Source organism: Salvelinus alpinus, chromosome 24 (genome assembly GCF_045679555.1).
Source record: "Salvelinus alpinus chromosome 24, SLU_Salpinus.1, whole genome shotgun sequence".
Taxonomy (NCBI): Eukaryota; Metazoa; Chordata; class Actinopteri; order Salmoniformes; family Salmonidae; genus Salvelinus; species Salvelinus alpinus.
Window position 1 is genome coordinate 40,204,069 of NC_092109.1, and position 24,138 is coordinate 40,228,206.

At 42.7% G+C, this 24,138-nt stretch overlaps 1 protein-coding gene across 3 annotated transcripts in view; it reads right to left on the reverse strand.

Moving 5' to 3' along the window:
* LOC139552828 (sterile alpha motif domain-containing protein 9-like) overlaps positions 1-24,138 on the reverse strand; it is a 51,678-nt gene that overhangs the window by 15,718 nt on the left and 11,822 nt on the right. For 2 of the 3 annotated variants that reach the window (XR_011670538.1, XM_071364894.1), the window contains exon 2: positions 1,342-1,405. The gene's annotated coding sequence lies outside the window, so the exon portion shown is untranslated. The remainder of the gene's footprint in view (positions 1-1,341; positions 1,406-24,138) is intronic. The other variant, XM_071364895.1, reaches the window with a different exon arrangement.

A 24,138-nucleotide genomic window follows, 5' to 3' on the forward strand; every position in this document is an offset into this window, starting at 1 on the left:
CCAGCACGGGCTAAACCACACCAAGTCCAGCACGGGCTAAACCACACCAAGTCCAGCACGGGCTAAACCACACCAAGTCCAGCACGGGCTAAACCACACCAAGTCCAGCACGGGCTAAACCACACCAAGTCCAGCACGGGCTAAACCACACCAAGTCCAGCACGGGCTAAACCACACCAAGTCCAGCACGGGCTAAACCACACCAAGTCCAGCACGGGCTAAACCACACCAAGTCCAGCACGGGCTAAACCGCACCAAGTCCAGCACGGGTTAACCCACAATCAAAAACCCAGCAAAAAAATTGGCAAAACACTACAATGAATACTGTAGTATTTACTGTGGTATACTGTAGTATTTACAGTTAACTATAGTATAAATACTGTAGTAAAATAGAACTGTAGAATACTGTAGTATTTACAGTTAACTATAGTATAAATACTGTAGTAAAATAGAACTGTAGTATACTGTAGTATTTACAGTTAACTATAGTATAAATACTGTAGTAAAATAGAACTGTTTACTGTAGTGTTTTTGCGGACATTACTGTAGTGTTTACTATAGTGTTTTTGTGTTATTATCTTTGACAGAGAATTGGAGGCTTTCTCATTTGCTCTTTTAGTATTACTGGAGAAATACTAAAAGAGCACATTTTCCATAACCTGTACATACTGTAGGTAGGACTGGGGTCTGAACAGATTGTTCAGCGCTTCTGCTATTTTCTATAACCTGCATGTTGGGATATGGGGAGGGGAATGGGCAGGGTATAAGCAAATTAAATACTGTACTATTTACTATAGTTAAAAAAAGTGTAGGGTTTTGCAGACATTACAGTAGATTTACTGTAGTATTCTACAGTATACTACAAAATTCTATGGTAACTCCTACACATGCGGGATATTGGCCTACATGGGGCCAATATTTTAACCCGGGTTGGGCCCAAATCGTGCCAATGTGAACATGTTTACTGGGACTCCTACCTCCATGGAACAACAGTATGCAGGAGATCCTACACGTGACACTATGTGTTAATTCCCATCAACTCCGTTCAAAGTTATACACCTCAGTGCCATTCTCAGTAATTAAACTCATAGCGAATGTAATTGCCATAGTATGTGTATATGTGGTTGTCAAAACGTATTCAGTTTTCCATTCACCACCAAAATACTTTTATTAACACGTCTAAACTCCACCACCATCTTAACATTCCCTTCCTCTGTAAACGTTGCCAGTGACAGGGACATAGTTCAACCATTATTCAATGAACTTCTGTCTAATACTCTTAAATTTAGATAATCACTTTATCTGCTTAGTCTTTTCCCTATTTTCATTCTGGATACTTACTCTGCTCTCTCCTCTCTCCGGAATAGAGATTATCTTGTGCTCTGTCGTCTCCAAATGGATCCTACTGCACAGAGACAGATTTAGTTTCGTTTTTACTTAAACCACTCCTACATGTAGAAAAACATGACGCAGGAGGCCAATCCTACACTAGAGATTTGTCACAAATGGCCTTCTATTCCCTGTATAGTGTACTACTTCATAGGGCTCTGGTTGAATGTAGTGCACTATATAGGGAATATAAAGCCATTTAGGACACAGCCTGGGTGTGTTACTTCCTAAGGACAGTTCACTCATAATAGGGAACTGAATTTCATACATTTGAAAAATCTCACAACACCATGTAATGGAACTATATAACCCCAGTCTAACAACACCATGTAATGGAACTATATAACCCCAGTCTAACAACACCATGTAATGGAACTATACAACCCCAGTCTAACAACACCATGTAATGGAACTATATAACCCCAGTCTAACAACACCATGTGATGGAACTATATAACCCCAGTCTAACAACACCATGTAATGGAACTATACAACCCCAGTCTAACAGCACCATGTAATGGAACTATACAACCCCAGTCTCACAACACCATGTAATGGAACTATACAACCCCAGTCTAACACCACCATGTAATGGAACTATACAACCCCAGTCTAACAACACCATGTAATGGAACTATACAACCCCAGTCTAACAACACCATGTAATGGAACTATATAACCCCAGTCTAACAACACCATGTGATGGAACTATATAACCCCAGTCTAACAACACCATGTAATGGAACTATATAACCCCAGTCTAACAACACCATGTAATGGAACTATACAACCCCAGTCTAACAGCACCATGTAATGGAACTATATAACCCCAGTCTAACACCACCATGTAATGGAACTATATAACCCCAGTCTAACAACACCATGTAATGGAACTATACAACCCCAGTCTAACAACACCATGTAATGGAACTATATAACCCCAGTCTAACAACACCATGTAATGGAACTATATAACCCCAGTCTAACAACACCATGTAATGGAACTATACAACCCCAGTCTAACAACACCATGTAATGGAACTATATAACCTCAGTCTAACAACACCATGTAATGGAACTATATAACCCCAGTCTAACAACACCATGTAATGGAACTATATAACCCCAGTCTAACAACACCATGTAATGGAACTATACAACCCCAGTCTAATAACACCATATAATGGAACTATATAACCCCAGTCTAACAACACCATGTAATGGAACTATACAACCCCAGTCTAACAGCACCATGTAATGGAACTATATAACCCCAGTCTAACAACACCATGTAATGGAACTATATAACCCCAGTCTAACAACACTATGTAATGGAACTATATAACCCCAGTCTAACAACACCATGTAATGGAACTATACAACCCCAGTCTAACAACACCATGTAATGGAACTATATAACCTCAGTCTAACAACACCATGTAATGGAACTATATAACCCCAGTCTATCAACACCATGTAATGGAACTATATAACCCCAGTCTAACAACACCATGTAATGGAACTATACAAGCCCAGTCTAATAACACCATATAATGGAACTATATAACCCCAGTCTAACAACACCATGTAATGGAACTATACAACCCCAGTCTAACAGCACCATGTAATGGAACTATATAACCCCAGTCTAACAACACCATGTAATGGAACTATACAACCCCAGTGTAACAACACCATGTAATGGAACTATATAACCCCAGTCTAACAGCACCATGTAATGGAACTATATAACCCCAGTCTAACAGCACCATGTAATGGAACTATATAACCCCAGTGTAACAACACCATGTAATGGAACTATATAACCCCAGTCTAACAGCACCATGTAATGGAACTATATAACCCCAGTCTAACAGCACCATGTAATGGAACTATATAACCCCAGTCTAACAACACCATGTAATGGAACTATACAACCCCAGTCTAACAACACCATGTAATGGAACTATACAACCCCAGTCTAACAACACCATGTAATGGAACTATATAACCCCAGTCTAACAACACCATGTAATGGAACTATAATACCCCAGTCTAACACCACCATGTAATGGAACTATAATACCTCAGTCTAACACCACCATGTAATGGAACTATATAACCCCAGTCTAACAACACCATGTAATGGAACTATAATACCCCAGTCTAACAGCACCATGTAATGGAACTATATAACCCCAGTCTAACAACACCATGTAATGGAACTATAATACCCTAGTCTAACACCACCATGTAATGGAACTATAATACCCCAGTCTAACACCACCATGTAATGGAACTATAATACCCCAGTCTAACACCACCATGTAATGGAACTATAATACCCCAGTCTAACAGCACCATGTAATGGAACTATATAACCCCAGTCTAACAACACCATGTAATGGAACTATAATACCCCAGTCTAACACCACCATGTAATGGAACTATAATACCCCAGTCTAACACCACCATGTAATGGAACTATATAACCCCAGTCTAACAACACCATGTAATGGAACTATACATCCCCAGTCTAAGAACACCATGTAATGGAACTATACAACCCCAGTCTAACAACACCATGTAATGGAACTATATAACCCCAGTCTAACAACACCATGTAATGGAACTATAATACCCCAGTCTAACACCACCATGTAATGGAACTATAATACCCCAGTCTAACAACACCATGTAATGGAACTATATAACCCCAGTCTAACAACACCATGTAATGGAACTCTATAACCCCAGTCTAACAACACCATGTAATGGAACTATATAACCCCAGTCTAACAGCATGTAATGGAACTATAATACCCCAGTCTAACAACACCATGTAATGGAACTATATAACCCCAGTCTAACAGGACCATGTAATGGAACTATATAACCCCAGTCTAACAACACCATGTAATGGAACTATATAACCCCAGTCTAACAGCACCATGTAATGGAACTATACAACCCCAGTCTAACAGCACCATGTAATGGAACTATATAACCCCAGTCTAACAACACCATGTGATGGAACTATATAACCCCAGTCTAACAACACCATGTAATGGAACTATATAACCCCAGTCTAACAGCACCATGTAATGGAACTATAATACCCCAGTCTAACAACACCATATAATGGAACTATATAACCCCAGTCTAACAACACCATGTAATGGAACTATATAACCCCAGTCTAACGGCAGCCAACGTCGACACAGGCCAACACAGACCAGTTGGAACAGATCAACAGACACATATGCCACCCACACCAGAAACACATACAACCAGCTGACACAGACAGACACAGAGCGATTAGACACACAGACTGGAACCACAACCAAGTTAGAAGACCCAGCAACTGAACTGATACAACCCCAAGTCAACAGCACCAATGTAACTGAATAAAGTCACTCACCACATACCCCAGTCTAACAACACCATGTAATGGAACTATATAACCCCAGTCTAACAACACCATGTAATGGACTATATAACCCCAGTCTAACAGCACCATGTAATGGAACTATATAACCCCAGTCTAACAGCACCATGTAATGGAACTATATAACCCCAGTCTAACACCACCATGTAATGGAACTATATAACGCCGTTACACGTTCTCAGTGTAAGAAGCCAGGAAAGCCAGCAAATATGACCACATTGGCCCCATGTGGGTATTCGGTGGGTAAGGTGGGCACTAGCTATCACACCCCAAGCCCAACCTGCACCATGCACGTGGAACTAGCCCACCCCAGCCCAACAGCACGCATGCACTGCACCTAGACCACCCCAGTCCCAACAACACCAAGCCAACGCCAAGCCCACACCAGCCCAACACAGGCTAGCCCACATTAGCCTTACACGGGCCAGCCGAGACCAGCCCAACACAGGCCTAGCCTTTACCAAACTCAAATCAGCCCAACACAGGCCTAGCCAATACCAAGCTCAAATCGGAACCATACACAGCCCCAGCCTAACACCAAGCTCAAATCGGACCCATACACAGCCCCAGCCTATACCAACACTCAAATCAGTCCAACGCAGGCCTAGCCTATAACCCCAGCTCAAATCAGCACCAACGCAATGCCGAGCCTATACCAAACCCCAGTCTAGCCCAGCACCAGGCACTGGACCTATACCAACCCCAGATCTAGCCCAACACCAGGCACTGGACCTATACCAAACCCAAATCAGTCCAACACCAGGCCTAGCCTGGAGCCAAAATAACCCCAGTCTAACAGCACCATGTAATGGAACTATATAACCCCAGTCTAACAACACCATGTAATGGAACTATACAACCCCAGTCTAACAGCACCATGTAATGGAACTATATAACCCCAGTCTAACAGCACCATGTAATGGAACTATATAACCCCAGTCTAACACCACCATGTAATGGAACTATATAACCCCAGTCTAACAGCACCATGTAATGGAACTATATAACCCCAGTCTAACAACACCATGTAATGGAACTATATAACCCCAGTCTAACAGCACCATGTAATGGAACTATACAACCCCAGTCTAACAACACCATGTAATGGAACTATATAACCCCAGTCTAACAGCACCATGTAATGGAACTATATAACCCCAGTCTAACACCACCATGTAATGGAACTATATAACCCCAGTCTAACAGCACCATGTAATGGAACTATATAACCCCAGTCTAACACCACCATGTAATGGAACTATATAACCCCAGTCTAACAGCACCATGTAATGGAACTATACAACCCCAGTCTAACAACACCATGTAATGGAACTATACAACCCCAGTCTAACAACACCATGTAATGGAACTATATAACCCCAGTCTAACACCATGTAATGGAACTATATAACCCCAGTCTAACAACACCATGTAATGGAACTATACAACCCCAGTCTAACAACACCATGTAATGGAACTATATAACCCCAGTCTAACAGCACCATGTAATGGAACTATATAACCCCAGTCTAACAGCACCATGTAATGGAACTATATAACCCCAGTCTAACAGCACCATGTAATGGAACTATACAACCCCAGTCTAACAACACCATGTAATGGAACTATATAACCCCAGTCTAACAGCACCATGTAATGGAACTATATAACCCCAGTCTAACACCATGTAAGGGAACTATATAACCCCAGTCTAACAGCACCATGTAATGGAACTATACAACCCCAGTCTAACAGCACCATGTAATGGAACTATATAACCCCAGTCTAACAACACCATGTAATGGAACTATATAACCCCAGTCTAACAACACCATGTAATGGAACTATACAACCCCAGTCTAACAACACCATGTAATGGAACTATATAACCCCAGTCTAACAGCACCATGTAATGGAACTATATAACCCCAGTCTAACAACACCATGTAATGGAACTATATAACCCCAGTCTAACAGCACCATGTAATGGAACTATATAATCCCAGTCTAACAACACCATGTAATGGAACTATATAACCCCAGTCTAACAACACCATGTAATGGAACTATACAACCCCAGTCTAACAGCACCATGTAATGGAACTATATAACCCCAGTCTAACAGCACCATATAATAGACATTACCCATCAATAACCCAAATGCCTATGGCCCCAGTCTAACAGCACCTCAATGGAACTATATAACCCCAGCTAAGCCTCTAATGGAACCATCTAACCCCAGTCTAACAGCACCATGTAATGGAACTATACAACCCACTAACCCCATGTAAACTACAAACCCCAGTCAACACCATGTAATGGAACTATATACATTCCCCATGTCATACCCTGACCCAGCTAAAATACCATGTAATGGAACCAAACAGTCTAACGCCATGAGTGGACAGTACCCCAGTCTAACAACACCATGTAATGGTACGGACCCCGGCCGCCCAGTATGACATAGAACCCCAGTCTAACAGCCCATGTAATGGGCCTTACTACGGCGGCGGCCCGGGTATGGGACGTAGCCCCCACTCCACCATTGTCAATACCCGTCTAACAGCACCATGCTAGAGCGGTGACCCCTGTAGCACGCCTGGACTGAAGACCAACCCCAGTCTAACAACACCATGTAATGGAACTATATAACCCCAGTCTAACAGCACCATGTAATGGAACTGATAACCCCAGTCTAACACCACCATGTAATGGAACTATATAACCCCAGTCTAACAGCACTATGTAATGGAACTATATAACCCCAGTCTAACACCATGTAATGGAACTATATAACCCCAGTCTAACAGCACCATGTAATGGAACTATACAACCCCGTCTAACCCCAGTGCTAACCCCAGTCTACGCCATGTAATGGAACTATATAACCCCAGTCTAACACCACCATGTAATGGAACTATATAACCCCAGTCTAACAGCACCATGTAATGGAACTATATAACCCCAGTCTAACACACCATGTAATGGAACTATATAACCCCACGTCGTAGCAGCACCATGTAATGGAACCATGCAACCCCAGTGCCAACAACATCCATGTAATGCCGCTATACAACCCCACTCTGGCAACACCGTGTAACGGAACTGGGTAACCCCAGTCTACGATCGCCATGCAATGGAGCTAGAGAGCCCCGGACCAACGGCGCCAGCGTAGTGCGAACTATACATACCCCAGTCTAACTAGCACCATGTAGTGGAACTATATAACCCCAGTCTAACAGCACCACTGCAATGCGAACTAAACAACCCCAGTCAAACAGCACCGTGTAATGGAACTATACGACCCCAGTGCATAACAGCACCATGCAACGGAACTGTACAACCCCAGTCTAACGACACCATGTACCGGCACTATATAACCCCAGTCTAACAGCACCATGTGCTGGACCTATATAACCCCGGCTCTCACACCATGTAATGGAACAATATAACCCCAGTCTAACAGCACCATCTAATTGAGAACCAATCTAGCCCCAGCCATAGACATACACACACCTAAGGGAACTATATAACCCCAGTCTAACAGCACCATGTAATGGAACTATATAACCCCAGTCTAATAACACCATGTAATGGAACTATACAACCCCAGTCTAACAACACCATGTAATGGAACTATATAACCCCAGTCTAATAACACCATGTAATGGAACTATATAACCCCAACCCCAGTCTAACAGCACCATGTAATGGAACTATATAACCCCAGTCTAACAACACCATGTAATGGAACTATATAACACCAGTCTAACAGCACCATGTAATGGAACTATATAACCCCAGTCTAACAGCACCATGGTAATGGAACTATATAACCCCAGTCTAACAACACCATGTAATGGAACTCTATAAAGCCAGTCTAACACCACCATGTAATGGAACTATACAACCCCAGTCTAACAGCACCATGTAATGGAACTATATAACCCCAGTCTAACAGCACCATGTAATGGAACTATATAACCCCATTCTAACAGCACCATGTAATGGAACTATATAACCCCAGTCTAACAGCACCATGTAATGGAACTATATAACCCCAGTCTAACAACACCATGTAATGGAACTATATAACACCAGTCTAACAGCACCATGTAATGGAACTATATAACCCCAGTCTAACAGCACCATGTAATGGAACTATATAACCCCAGTCTAACAACACCATGTAATGGAACTATATAACCCCAGTCTAACAGCACCATGTAATGGAACTATATAACCCCAGTCTAACAGCACCATGTAATGGAACTATATAACCCCAGTCTAACAGCACCATGTAATGGAACTATATAACCCCAGTCTAACAGCACCATGTAATGGAACTATATAACGCCAGTCTAACAGCACCATGTAATGGAACTATATAACCCCAGTCTAACACCATGTAATGGAACTATATAACCCCAGTCTCACAACACCATGTAATAGAAGATCTATAACCCCAGTCTAACAACACCATGTAATGGAACTATAATACCCCAGTCTAACAGCACCATGTAATGGAACTATATAACCCCAGTCTAACAGCACCATGTAATGGAACTATACAACCCCAGTCTAACAACACCATGTAATGGAACTATATAACCCCAGTCTAACAGCACCATGTAATGGAACTATACAACCCCCAGTCTTAACAGCACCATGTAATGGAACTATATAACCCCAGTCTAACAACACCATGTAATGGAACTATATAACCCCAGTCTAACAGCACCATGTAATGGAACTATACAACCCCAGTCTAACACCACCATGTAATGGAACTATATAACCCCAGTCTAACAGCACCATGTAATGGAACTATATAACCCCAGTCTAACAACACCATGTAATGGAACTATATGACCCCAGTCTAACAGCACCATGTAATGGAACTATACAACCCCAGTCTAACAACACCATGTAATGGAACTATATAACCCCAGTCTAACAACACCATGTAATGGAACTATATAACCCCAGTCTAACAACACCATGTAATGGAACTATATAACCCCAGTCTAACAGCACCATGTAATGGAACTATATAACCCCAGTCTCACAACACCATGTAATGGAACTATATAACCCCAGTCTAACAACACCATGTAATGGAACTATACAACCCCAGTCTAACAGCACCATGTAATGGAACTATAAAACCCCAGTCTAACAGCACCATGTAATGGAACTATAATTCCCCAGTCTAATAATACCATGTAATGGAACTATATAACCCCAGTCTAACACCACCATGTAATGGAACTATACAACCCCAGTCTAACAGCACCATGTAATGGAACTATATAACCCCAGTCTAACAGCACCATGTAATGGAACTATATAACCCCAGTCTAACAACACCATGTAATGGAACTATATAACCCCAGTCTAATAACACCATGTAATGGAACTATACAACCCCAGTCTAACAACACCATGTAATGGAACTATATAACCCCAGTCTAATAACACCATGTAATGGAACTATATAACCCCAGTCTAACAACACCATGTAATGGAACTATATAACCCCAGTCTAAACAGCACCATGTAATGGAACTATACAACCCCAGTCTAACACCACCATGTAATGGAACTATATAACCCCAGTCTAACAGCACCATGTAATGGAACTATATAACCCCAGTCTAACAACACCATGTAATGGAACTATATAACCCCAGTCTAACAGCAACATGTAATGGAACTATACAACCCCAGTCTAACAACACCATGTAATGGAACTATACAACCCCAGTCTAACAACACCATGTAATGGAACTATATAACCCCAGTCTAACACCATGTAATGGAACTATATAACCCCTGTCTAACAACACCATGTAATGGAACTATACAACCCCAGTCTAACAGCACCATGTAATGTAACTATATAACCCCCAGTCTTAACAGCACCACATGTAATGGAACTCTGTGACCCCAGTCTAACAGCACCATGTAATGGAACTATTTAACCCCAGTCTAACAGCACCATGTAATGGAACTATATAACCCCAGTCTAACAACACCATGCAATGGAACTATATAACCCCAGTCTAACAGCACCATGTAATGGAACTATATAACCCCAGTCTAACACCATGTAATGGAACTATACAACACCAGTCTAACAGCACCATGTAATGGAACTATATAACCCCAGTCTAACAGCACCATATAATGGAACTATATAACCCCAGTCTAACAACACCATGTAATGGAACTATATAACCACAGTCTAATAACACCATGTAATGGAACTATACAACCCCAGTCTAACAACACCATGTAATGGAACTATATAACCCCAGTCTAATAACACCATGTAATGGAACTATACAACCCCATTCTAACAACACCATGTAATGGAACTATATAACCCCAGTCTAACACCATGTAATGGAACTATATAACCCCAGTCTAACAACACCATGTAATGGAACTATAAAACCCCAGTCTAACAACACCATGTAATGGAACTATATAACCCCAGTCTAACAGCACCATGTAATGGAACTATATAACCCCAGTCTAACAACACCATGTAATGGAACTATATAACCCCAGGCTAACACCATGTAATGGAACTATATAACCCCAGTCTAACAGCACCATGTAATGGAACTATACAACCCCAGTCTAACAACACCATGTAATGGAACTATATAACCCCAGTCTAACAACACCATGTAATGGAACTATATAACCCCAGTCTAACACCATGTAATGGAACTATATAACCCCAGTCTAACACCATGTAATGGAACTATATAACCCCAGTCTAACAACACCATGTAATGGAACTATATAACCCCAGTCTAACACCATGTAATGGAACTATATAACCCCAGTCTAACAACACCATGTAAGGGAACTATATAACCCCAGTCTAACAACACCATGTAATGGAACTATATAACCCCAGTCTAACAGCACCATGTAATGGAACTATACAACCCCAGTCTAACACCATGTAATGGAACTATATAACCCCAGTCTAACAACACCATGTAATGGAACTATATAACCCCAGTCTAACAGCACCATGTAATGGAACTATATAACCCCAGTCTAACAACACCATGTAATGGAACTATATAACCCCAGTCTAATAACACCATGTAATGGAACTATATAACCCCAGTCTAACAGCACCATGTAATGGAACTATATAACCCCAGTCTAACAACACCATGTAAGGGAACTATATAACCCCAGTCTAACAGCACCATGTAATGGAACTATATAACCCCAGTCTAACAACACCATGTAATGGAACTATATAACCCCAGTCTAACACCATGTAATGGAAATATATAACCCCAGTCTAACAACACCATGTATGTCACGATCGTCTTGCGGAGAGAGAGAGGACCAATGCGCAGCGTGTGCAAAATACATACTCTTTTATTTAGAGCAGGGGAAAAAAACACGAAACGATCACTGAAACTAAACAAAACAACACACGACCGTGAAGCTAACGACGTAAGTGCATAACACAAGCAACACACGTACAACATAGACAATTACCCACAAAACCCAAATGCCTATGGCTGCCTTAAATATGGCTCTCCCAGTCTAGCAGCACCATGTAATGGAACTATATAACCCCAGTCTAGCAACACCATGTAATTGAGAACCAATCTAGCCCCAGTCCAACAGCACCATGCAATGGAACCTAGACAACCCCAGTCTAACGACACCATGTAATGGAACGTACATAACCCCTAGTCTAACAACACCATGTAATGGACACTATACTAACCCCATGTCTAACACCCTGTACCTGGAACTATATAACCCCAGTCTAACACCATGTAATGGAACTATATAGACCCCAGTACTAACAGCGCCATGTGGCGTGAACTATGTAACCCCAGCCCAACACCATGTAAGGTGCGGACTACACGGCCCCAGTCTAACAACACCATGTAAGGGAACTATAGAACCCCGGGCGAGCGGCACCGTGTGGTGGGCCTATATAACCCCGGTCTGGCGGCACCGGGTAGCGGGACTGTGGCAACCCCAGTCTACCACCATGTAGTGGAACTATATAACCCCAGCTCTGGTGGCGCCATGCAATGGAGCGGCGATAACCCCAGTCTAACACGCACCATGTAACTGGAACGACATAACCCCAGTCTAACAGCACCACGTAACGGAACTGTATAACCCCAGTCAACAGCACCATGTAATGGACATATAACCCATCAACAGCACCATGTATGGCTGTATAACTCCGGCTCACAATCAGAGACAATAAACCACAGCTGCCTCTAATTGAGAACCAATCTAGGCAGCCATAGACATACAAAAACCTAGACAAGACACTGACCCATGAATGGAACTGTACAACCCCAGTCTAGACAACACCATGAAGACTATACAATCCCCATGTCACACCCTGCTACCTCCAGTCTAACAACACCATGTAATGAACAACAACCCAGTCTAACAGCACATGTGGCGTGAACTAGTACCCCAGTCCAACACCACCAGGTAGCGGAACTACCGGCCCAGTCTAACACACCATGTACATGGAACGATATGGCCCGCGGTCGAGCCTTACCATGTAGTGGCAGCTCAGATGCCCGACGTGGCTCCCACTCCACCATTGTCAATGGCCGCTATGGTAACGCCAGTCTGGAGCGGCGACCCATGTAGCACGTCCGGGACTAAGACTATCCCAGAGGGCGCCACCGGACGGAGGGGTAACTCCGGACCGAGGTGTAGCTATGGAACTGATACATAGCTCCGGTCTAGGGGTAGCACCAGGGTAATGGAACTATGGTAGCTCCAGTCTGAACAGCACCATGCTAATGGAACTATATAACCCCAGTCTAACGGCACCATGTAATGGAACTATATACCCCGTCAACGCGCCAGTGAACTCCAATGCGCCGGCACGTCACCATGGATCGCATTGCCCAGCTAGAACCCAGTATGACTCGATCCTGCCTCACATGGCCTCAATCGATCCACTTGCCGCATCTGCCTCTACATTGGTAACCCATATCCAGGCAGCCATAGATCCTGTCACGATACACCTACGTATGGACGCCAGTGACGCGCGTGTAAACGTACACACCGTCTATACAGAGACCAGAGCGGAACAATCCACATGTACAACACCACTGTCCTAACTAAAGCAAAACAAAACAAACGAATGACTGAGACAGGCTAACGACGTAAGCTACATAACCCCAGTCTAACAACACGCACGTAATGGACAATATAACCCCAGTCTAACAAACACCAAATGGACTATATTGCCCCAGCTAAAACCCTGAATGGACCTATAAGCCAGTCTAACATCGCCATGTAATGGAGCATAAACCAGTCTAGCAGCCATGTAATGACGAACCCCAGTCTAACAGCCATGAATGAAACTACAAACCCCTAGACAAACCATGACATGAAACATATAACCCCAGTCACAACCTGTATAACATATAACCCCAGTCAACAACACCATGTAATAACTAAAACCAGTAACTGACAATGTAATGGAACTATATAACCCCAGTCTAACAGCACCATGTAATGGAACTATATAACCCCAGTCTAACAACACCATGTAATGGAACTATATAACCCCAGTCTAACAACACCATGTAATGGAACTATATAACCCCAGTCTAACAACACCATGTAATGGAACTATAAACCCCAGTCTAACAGCACCATGTAATGGAACTATATAACCCCAGTCTAACAGCACCATGTAATGGAACTATATAACCCCAGTCTAACAACACCATGTAATGGAACTATAATAACCCCAGTCTAACAGCACCATGTAATGGAACTAAATAACCCCAGTCTAACAGCACCATGTAATGGAACTATATAACCCCAGTCTAACAGCACCATGTAATGGAACTATATAACCCCAGTCTAACAACACCATGTAATGGAACTTATATAACACCAGTCTAACAGCACCATGTAATGGAACTATATAACCCCATGTCTAACAGCACCATGTAATGGAACTATATAACCCCAGTCTAACAACACCATGTAATGGAACTATATAACCCCAGTCTAACAGCACCATGTAATGGAACTATATAACCCCAGTCTAACAGCACCATGTAATGGAACTATATAACCCCAGTCTAACAGCACCATGTAATGGAACTATATAACCCCAGTCTAACAGCACCATGTAATGGAACTATATAACGCCAGTCTAACAGCACCATGTAATGGAACTATATAACCCCAGTCTAACACCATGTAATGGAACTATATAACCCCAGTCTCACAACACCATGTAATGGAACTCTATAACCCCAGTCTAACAACACCATGTAATGGAACTATAATACCCCAGTCTAACAGCACCATGTAATGGAACTATATAACCCCAGTCTAACACCATGTAATGGAACTATACAACCCCAGTCTAACAACACCATGTAATGGAACTATATAACCCCAGTCTAACAGCACCATGTAATGGAACTATACAACCCCAGTCTAACAACACCATGTAATGGAACTATATAACCCCAGTCTAACAACACCATGTAATGGAACTATATAACCCCAGTCTAACAGCACCATGTAATGGAACTATACAACCCCAGTCTAACAACACCATGTAATGGAACTATATAACCCCAGTCTAACAGCACCATGTAATGGAACTATACAACCCCAGTCTAACAACACCATGTAATGGAACTATATAACCCCAGTCTAACAACACCATGTAATGGAACTATATAACCCCAGTCTAACAGCACCATGTAATGGAACTATATAACCCTAGTCTAACATCACCATGTAATGGAACTATATAACCCCAGTCTAACAACACCATGTAATGGAACTATATAACCCCAGTCTAACAACACCATGTAATGGAACTATATAACCCCAGTCTAACAACACCATGTAATGGAACTATATAACCCCAGTCTAACAACACCATGTAATGGAACTATATAACCCCAGTCTAACAACACCATGTAATGGAACTATATAACCCCAGTCTAACAGCACCATGTAATGGAACTATATAACCCCAGTCTAACAACACCATGTAAGGGAACTATATAACCCCAGTCTAACAACACCATGTAATGGAACTATACAACCCCAGTCTAACAGCACCATGTAATGGAACTGTAGCACGTCCCGGACTGAAGACCATGCAGAGGGCGCCACCGGACGGAGGGGTAGCTCCGGACTGAGGGGTAGCTCCGGACTGAGGGGTAGCTCCGGACTGAGGGGTAGCTCATGACTGGAAGGCAGCTCCGGACTGAGGGACTATATAACCCCGTCTTCGTGCTGCCTCCATTCGCCGGTATCCCTCCTCGCACTGCGCCAGAGAATCCAAGGCGGGCTCCGGCACTCGCCCTGGGTCGATCGCCCACCTGTCGATCTCCTCCCACGTAGTGTAGCAGGGAGTTGCGTTCCCTCTTCCCAGAGGCGAGCGTAACACCATGTAATGGAACTATACAACCCCAGTCTAACAGCACCATGTAATAGAACTATATAACCCCAGTCTAATAACACCATGTAATGGAACTATATAACCCCAGTCTAACACCACCATGTAATGGAACTATATAACCCCAGTCTAACAACACCATGTAATGGAACTATATAACCCCAGTCTAACAACACCATGTAATGGAACTATATAACCCCAGTCTAACAGCACCATGTGATGGAACTATATAACCCCAGTCTAACACCATGTAATGGAACTATATAACCCCAGTCTAACAACACCATGTAATGGAACTATATAACCCCAGTCTAACACCATGTAATGGAACTATATAACCCCAGTCTAACAACACCATGTAATGGAACTATATAACCCCAGTCTAACACCATGTAATGGAACTATATAACCCCAGTCTAACAACACCATGTAATGGAACTATATAACCCCAGTCTAACAGCACCATGTAATGGAACTATATAACCCCAGTCTAACAACACCATGTAATGGAACTATATAACCCCAGTCTAACAGCACCATGTAATGGAACTATACAACCCCAGTCTAACAGCACCATGTAATGGAACTATATAACCCCAGTCTAACAGCACCATGTAATGGAACTATATAACCCCAGTCTAACATCACCATGTAATGGAACTATACAACCCCAGTCTAACAGCACCATGTAATAGAACTATATAACCCCAGTCTAATAACACCATGTAATGGAACTATATAACCCCAGTCTAACACCACCATGTAATGGAACTATATAACCCCAGTCTAACAACACCATGTAATGGAACTATATAACCCCAGTCTAACAACACCATGTAATGGAACTATATAACCCCAGTCTAACAGCACCATGTGATGGAACTATATAACCCCAGTCTAACAGCACCATGTAATGGAACTATATAACCCCAGTCTAACAACACCATGTAATGGAACTAAATAACCCAGTCTAACAGCACCATGTAATCAAAGGTACTGTCCAACCCCAGTCTAACAGCACCATGTAATGGAACTATACTAACCCCAGTCTAACAGCACCATGTAATGGAACTATATAACACCAGTCTAACAGCACCATGTAATGGAACTATATAACCCCAGTCTGTAACAGCACCATGTAATGGAACTATGACCCCCAGTCTAACAACACCATGTAATGGAACTATATAACCCCAGTCTAACAGCACCATGTAATGGAACTATACTAACCCCAGTCTAACAGCACCATGTAATGGAACTATATAACCCCAGTCTAACAGCACCATGTAATGGAACTATATAACCCCAGTCTAACAACACCATGTAATGGAACTATATAACCCCAGTCTAACAACACCATGTAATGGAACTATATAACCCCAGTCTAACAACACCATGTAATGGAACTATATAACCCCAGTCTAACAACACCATGTAATGGAACTATATAACCCCAGTCTAACAACACCATGTAATGGAACTATATAACCCCAGTCTAACAGCACCATGTAATGGAACTATATAACCCCAGTCTAACAGCACCATGTAATGGAACTATACAACCCCAGTCTAACAACACCATGTAATGGAACTATATAACCCCAGTCTAATAACACCATGTAATGGAACTATATAACCCCAGTCTAACAGCACCATGTAATGGAACTATACAACCCCAGTCTAACAGCACCATGTAATGGAACTATACAACCCCAGTCTAACAACACCATGTAATGGAACTATATAACCCCAGTCTAACAACACCATGTAATGGAACTATATAACCCCAAGTCTAACCGCACCATGTAATGGAACTATACAACCCCAGTCTAACAGCACCATGTAATGGAACTATATAACCCCAGTCTAACAACACCATGTAATGGAACTATATAACCCCAGTCTAACAGCACCATGTAATGGAACTATACAACCCCAGTCTAACAGCACCATGTAATGGAACTATATAACCCCAGTCTAACAACACCATGTAATGGAACTATATAACCCCAGTCTAACAGCACCATGTAATGGAACTATATAACCCTAGTCTAACATCACCATGTAATGGAACTATATAACCCCAGTCTAACAACACCATGTAATGGAACTATGTAACCCCAGTCTAACAACACCATGTAATGGAACTATATAACCCCAGTCTAACAACACCATGTAATGGAAACTATATAACCCCAGTCTAACAACACCATGTAATGGAACTATATAACCCCAGTCTAACAACACCATGTAATGGAACTATATAACCCCAGTCTAACAGCACCATGACACCATGTAATGGAACTATATAACCCCAAACTAATACCATGCAATGGAATATATAACCCCAGTCTAACAACACCATGTAATGGAACTATATAACCCCAGTCTAACAGCACCATGTAATGGAACTATATAACCCCAGTCTAACAGCACCATGTAATGGAACTATATAACCCCAGTGTTACGTTCCCCAGTTTCTGTGTTCTGTTTTGTATTTGAGTGTGTGTGTTTCAGGAGATGGCTTCCTGAAGTACTCCCCAACCAGCTGATTGGTCGACCCCAGGCTAATTGATGATTAGAGCTGACCCCGCCCCCTCGTCAAGAAGCAGCTGACTCTAATCACCATTGCCACCTGAAGATATAAAAACCAGTGTTTTGTTCAGAAGGGAGATGGTAGAAAGGAGAGTAGAGAAATTGGAGATTGGAGAGAGAGGAGAGGAGATGGTAGAAAGGAGAGTAGAGAAATTGGAGATTAGAGGGAGATTGCATATTTTGGAGAAATCATTAGAGCGAGTTCTGTGTTTGTTGCTTTGTCAAAGCTTCTTTAGTTAGTTTACTAGTTTACTGAGTTAGTTTACTCAGTTTTGTTGTAAAGTGTTTGTGAAATTGTTAATTATTATTCTGTTTCATTTGTTCCCAGGGGGGAAGGAGAAGGCACTTTGGGAGTGCTTAGGCAAGAGGCCCGAGGGCATACATATACCCGTAGTATATTTACTGTCTAGGCACACTAGGTAAGACCTGGGCGGACCACCCCCTGTATTTTGGTTAGGGCACCAGGAGGTGCTAAGTTAGGTAAGTTAAGTGGGTAGGCAGGTTAGATAGGAGAGGGGGAACTTTGCTATTTACTTTCTTTGCTTTGGTTCCGTCCAGCCCCTTTTCCCCATATTACCGTGTAAGAAAATAAATCAGAGTAAACGGTAAATTCTGCTTTTGTGTCATCCTTACTCGCACCTACAGTCCATACCTCTTTCACTTCAGAGAGTTGAGTTGTAGCAGGGAGTTGCGTTCCCTCTTCCCAGAGGCGTGCGTAACATAAATGGGGGCTCATCCGGGATTCCATTAAACCCACCGGACCCTGCTGCACTGAGCTCTCTGTGGTTAGTGATTGAGGTGTGATGGTAGGTTGTGAGTTTGGATGACTTGTTTAGCTTGTGTGTTCAGTAAATTGTTGTGTACAAGATGGCTGCCTCAGCCATCTCCAAGTTCATTGAAGCGCCCTCTATTGATTGTTTGTTGAGGTTTCGAAAAGTAGACCTTATAGCTATAGCTGACCATTATGGATTCATTATCCCTGAGAAAGCCCTGAAGGCTGAGCTTTTGGTGCTAGTCAGGGAGGGATTAGTAAGAGAGAAAATTCTCTCATTGCAAGGAGAGGAGACGGGTAGACCTTCCGATGTCAAGTCGGAGGACAGGGCGAAGGAAGGGGTTGCTCGTACTCCCTTTGCATTGCCTCGATATGATCCTTTATCTTCTGCTTCAGGTCGTTCAGACGGGACCGCTAGGCTGAAGGTGAGGCTGGCCCGGTTAGAAATGGAGCAAAAAGATAAAGAGAGACAAATGTATTTTGATCTTGAAATTAGGAAAATAGAAGCCGACAAGGAGGTGAGGATCCGACAACTGGAGCTAGACGCTGGCTCCGGTACGACTCCAAAAGCTGCTCATCATCAAGCCCACTTCGATGTGAGTAAAAATATAGCTTTAGTCCCTCCATTCCGAGAGTCGGAAGTTGATTCCTATTTCTCTGCGTTTGAGCGTGTGGCCGCTGCGCTGCATTGGCCACTCGAGGTTTGGCCGCTCTTGTTACAATGTAAATTGTCTGGGAAAGCCCAGGAAGTAGTAGCTGCTCTCTCGCTGGAAGACAGTTTACATTACGAAACAGTTAAAACTACCGTGTTGCGGGCTTATGAGTTGGTGCCTGAAGCTTACAGACAGCGCTTCAGGAACCACAAGAAACCCTCTCACTGTACTTTTGTTGAGTTTGCTAGGGACAAAGAGTCTCTGTTTAATCGATGGTGTTCAGCCAGCAAAGCCAACACCTTTTCTGATATTCGGGAGTTGATGCTGCTGGAGGATTTTAAAAGCAACCTCCCTGATAGAATTGTAGTTCATTTAAATGAACAGAAAGTGGTGACTTTGGCCCAGGCAGCAGTGTTGGCAGATGAGTATGCTTTGACACACAAGACTGTCTTTGGTGCACCTCGTTTTGAAGGTAGACTGATTACGTCATCAGTGCCTCGTTCAGGTCGCTTTTCCTCTGACAAGCCTTTTCATGAAATCCGTGAATGTTTTTACTGTCACCAAAAGGGTCATGTGATTGCGGACTGCCCAGTTTTGAAAAATAAACCGAAACAGTCCCAGTCACCGCCCCCAAAAAGAAAAAGTTTGGGTTTTGTCAAGTCTTTGGCTCGTCCATTGGCCCGAGTTCTTGATTCAGCATTTGAGAAACCGGATCCTGTCTATGCTCCGTTTATCTCTACCGGTTGTATTTCCTTAACTGGAGAACAAGCTGATCAAAAGCCCATTAAAATCTTACGAGACACCGGGGCGGCGCAGTCAGTAATCATTACTGATGCTTTACCCTGGTCTCCTGAAACGTATTGTGGCTCACATGTTATATTACAGGGGATAGAGACAAAAACAGTACCTGTACCATTACACTGGGTCCACTTAGTGTCAGACTTGGTATCAGGACGTTTCCGTGTTGGTGTAGTGTGTACACTGCCAGTAAAAGGAGTCACATTGCTACTAGGGAATGATATTGCTGGTGGTAACGTTACTCCTGTGTTAGAGGTAGTAGAAATCCCAGAAATCAGAATTGCAGATGAGAAATTGGTTCAAGCATTTCCCCATGTTTTTCCTGCTTGTGTCTTAACGAGGGCACAAACTCGCAAGTTTGGAGATGTGGTGGATTTGGCTAGTTCCATTTTTGAGAATGTTGAAGTAGAAGACAATGCACCGAGTATTCCTTCTGCAAGTCAGACAGTTTTTACTCCTGTAAAAACTAAGGAAGGGGACTGCGAAATCGCACCCCAATTACATGACATTCTTTTGTCTGTCACCCCTGAGAAGGTGATTGAATGTCAAAAAGGAGACACCAGTCTTCGCAAGTGTTTTGCTTCGGTAATTTCCATTGAGGAAGCTAAAACTAGAGAGACTGCCTACTTTATGGAAGCAGGAGTTTTGATGCGTAAATGGGCTGCTCATGACACCGTTAATGACTGGAGTGAAGTGTGTCAAGTGGTTGTTCCTACACCGTTCCGACAGCAGGTGCTGTCACTCGCCCATGACCAGGCGTGGTCTGGACATTTGGGGATCACAAAGACCTATAACCGAGTCCTTCGACATTTTTTCTGGCCAGGTTTGAAGTCTGATGTGGTCCAATTTTGTAAAACATGTCACGTATGTCAACTCACTGGGAAAGCGAATCAAACAGTTCCTCGAGCACCGCTCTACCCGATTCCTGTGGTGGGGGAACCGTTTGAAAGAGTGATAGTTGATTGTGTAGGTCCATTGCCGAAAACCAGGTCAGGTAACCAGTTCTTACTAGATAATGAACAGATAGCCTATGTGAAGGGCTCGGCGTATGTGGTTGCTGACGCTCTACCACGGGTTTACTAACTGGGGAAGCGTTGGTTTTTGTTATTACAAACTGTATGTTTGCAATTTTTGTGGTGGGCGTGTTACGTTCCCCAGTTTCTGTGTTCTGTTTTGTATTTGAGTGTGTGTGTTTCAGGAGATGGCTTCCTGAAGTACTCCCCAACCAGCTGATTGGTCGACCCCAGGCTAATTGATGATTAGAGCTGACCCCGCCCCCTCGTCAAGAAGCAGCTGACTCTAATCACCATTGCCACCTGAAGATATAAAAACCAGTGTTTTGTTCAGAAGGGAGATGGTAGAAAGGAGAGTAGAGAAATTGGAGATTGGAGAGAGAGGAGAGGAGATGGTAGAAAGGAGAGTAGAGAAATTGGAGATTAGAGGGAGATTGCATATTTTGGAGAAATCATTAGAGCGAGTTCTGTGTTTGTTGCTTTGTCAAAGCTTCTTTAGTTAGTTTACTAGTTTACTGAGTTAGTTTACTCAGTTTTGTTGTAAAGTGTTTGTGAAATTGTTAATTATTATTCTGTTTCATTTGTTCCCAGGGGGGAAGGAGAAGGCACTTTGGGAGTGCTTAGGCAAGAGGCCCGAGGGCATACATATACCCGTAGTATATTTACTGTCTAGGCACACTAGGTAAGACCTGGGCGGACCACCCCCTGTATTTTGGTTAGGGCACCAGGAGGTGCTAAGTTAGGTAAGTTAAGTGGGTAGGCAGGTTAGATAGGAGAGGGGGAACTTTGCTATTTACTTTCTTTGCTTTGGTTCCGTCCAGCCCCTTTCCCCATATTACCGTGTAAGAAAATAAATCAGAGTAAACGGTAAATTCTGCTTTTGTGTAATCCTTACTCGCACCTACAGTCCATACCTCTTTCACTTCAGAGAGTTGAGTTGTAGCAGGGAGTTGCGTTCCCTCTTCCCAGAGGCGAGCGTAACACCATGTAATGGAACTATACAACCCCAGTCTAACAGCACCATGTAATAGAACTATATAACCCCAGTCTAATAACACCATGTAATGGAACTATATAACCCCAGTCTAACACCACCATGTAATGGAACTATATAACCCCAGTCTAACAACACCATGTAATGGAACTATATAACCCCAGTCTAACAACACCATGTAATGGAACTATATAACCCCAGTCTAACAGCACCATGTGATGGAACTATATAACCCCAGTCTAACACCATGTAATGGAACTATATAACCCCAGTCTAACAACACCATGTAATGGAACTATATAACCCCAGTCTAACACCATGTAATGGAACTATATAACCCCAGTCTAACAACACCATGTAATGGAACTATATAACCCCAGTCTAACACCATGTAATGGAACTATATAACCCCAGTCTAACAACACCATGTAATGGAACTATATAACCCCAGTCTAACAGCACCATGTAATGGAACTATATAACCCCAGTCTAACAACACCATGTAATGGAACTATATAACCCCAGTCTAACAGCACCATGTAATGGAACTATACAACCCCAGTCTAACAGCACCATGTAATGGAACTATATAACCCCAGTCTAACAGCACCATGTAATGGAACTATATAACCCCAGTCTAACATCACCATGTAATGGAACTATACAACCCCAGTCTAACAGCACCATGTAATAGAACTATATAACCCCAGTCTAATAACACCATGTAATGGAACTATATAACCCCAGTCTAACACCACCATGTAATGGAACTATATAACCCCAGTCTAACAACACCATGTAATGGAACTATATAACCCCAGTCTAACAACACCATGTAATGGAACTATATAACCCCAGTCTAACAGCACCATGTGATGGAACTATATAACCCCAGTCTAACAGCACCATGTAATGGAACTATATAACCCCAGTCTAACAACACCATGTAATGGAACTATATAACCCCAGTCTAACAGCACCATGTAATGGAACTATATAACCC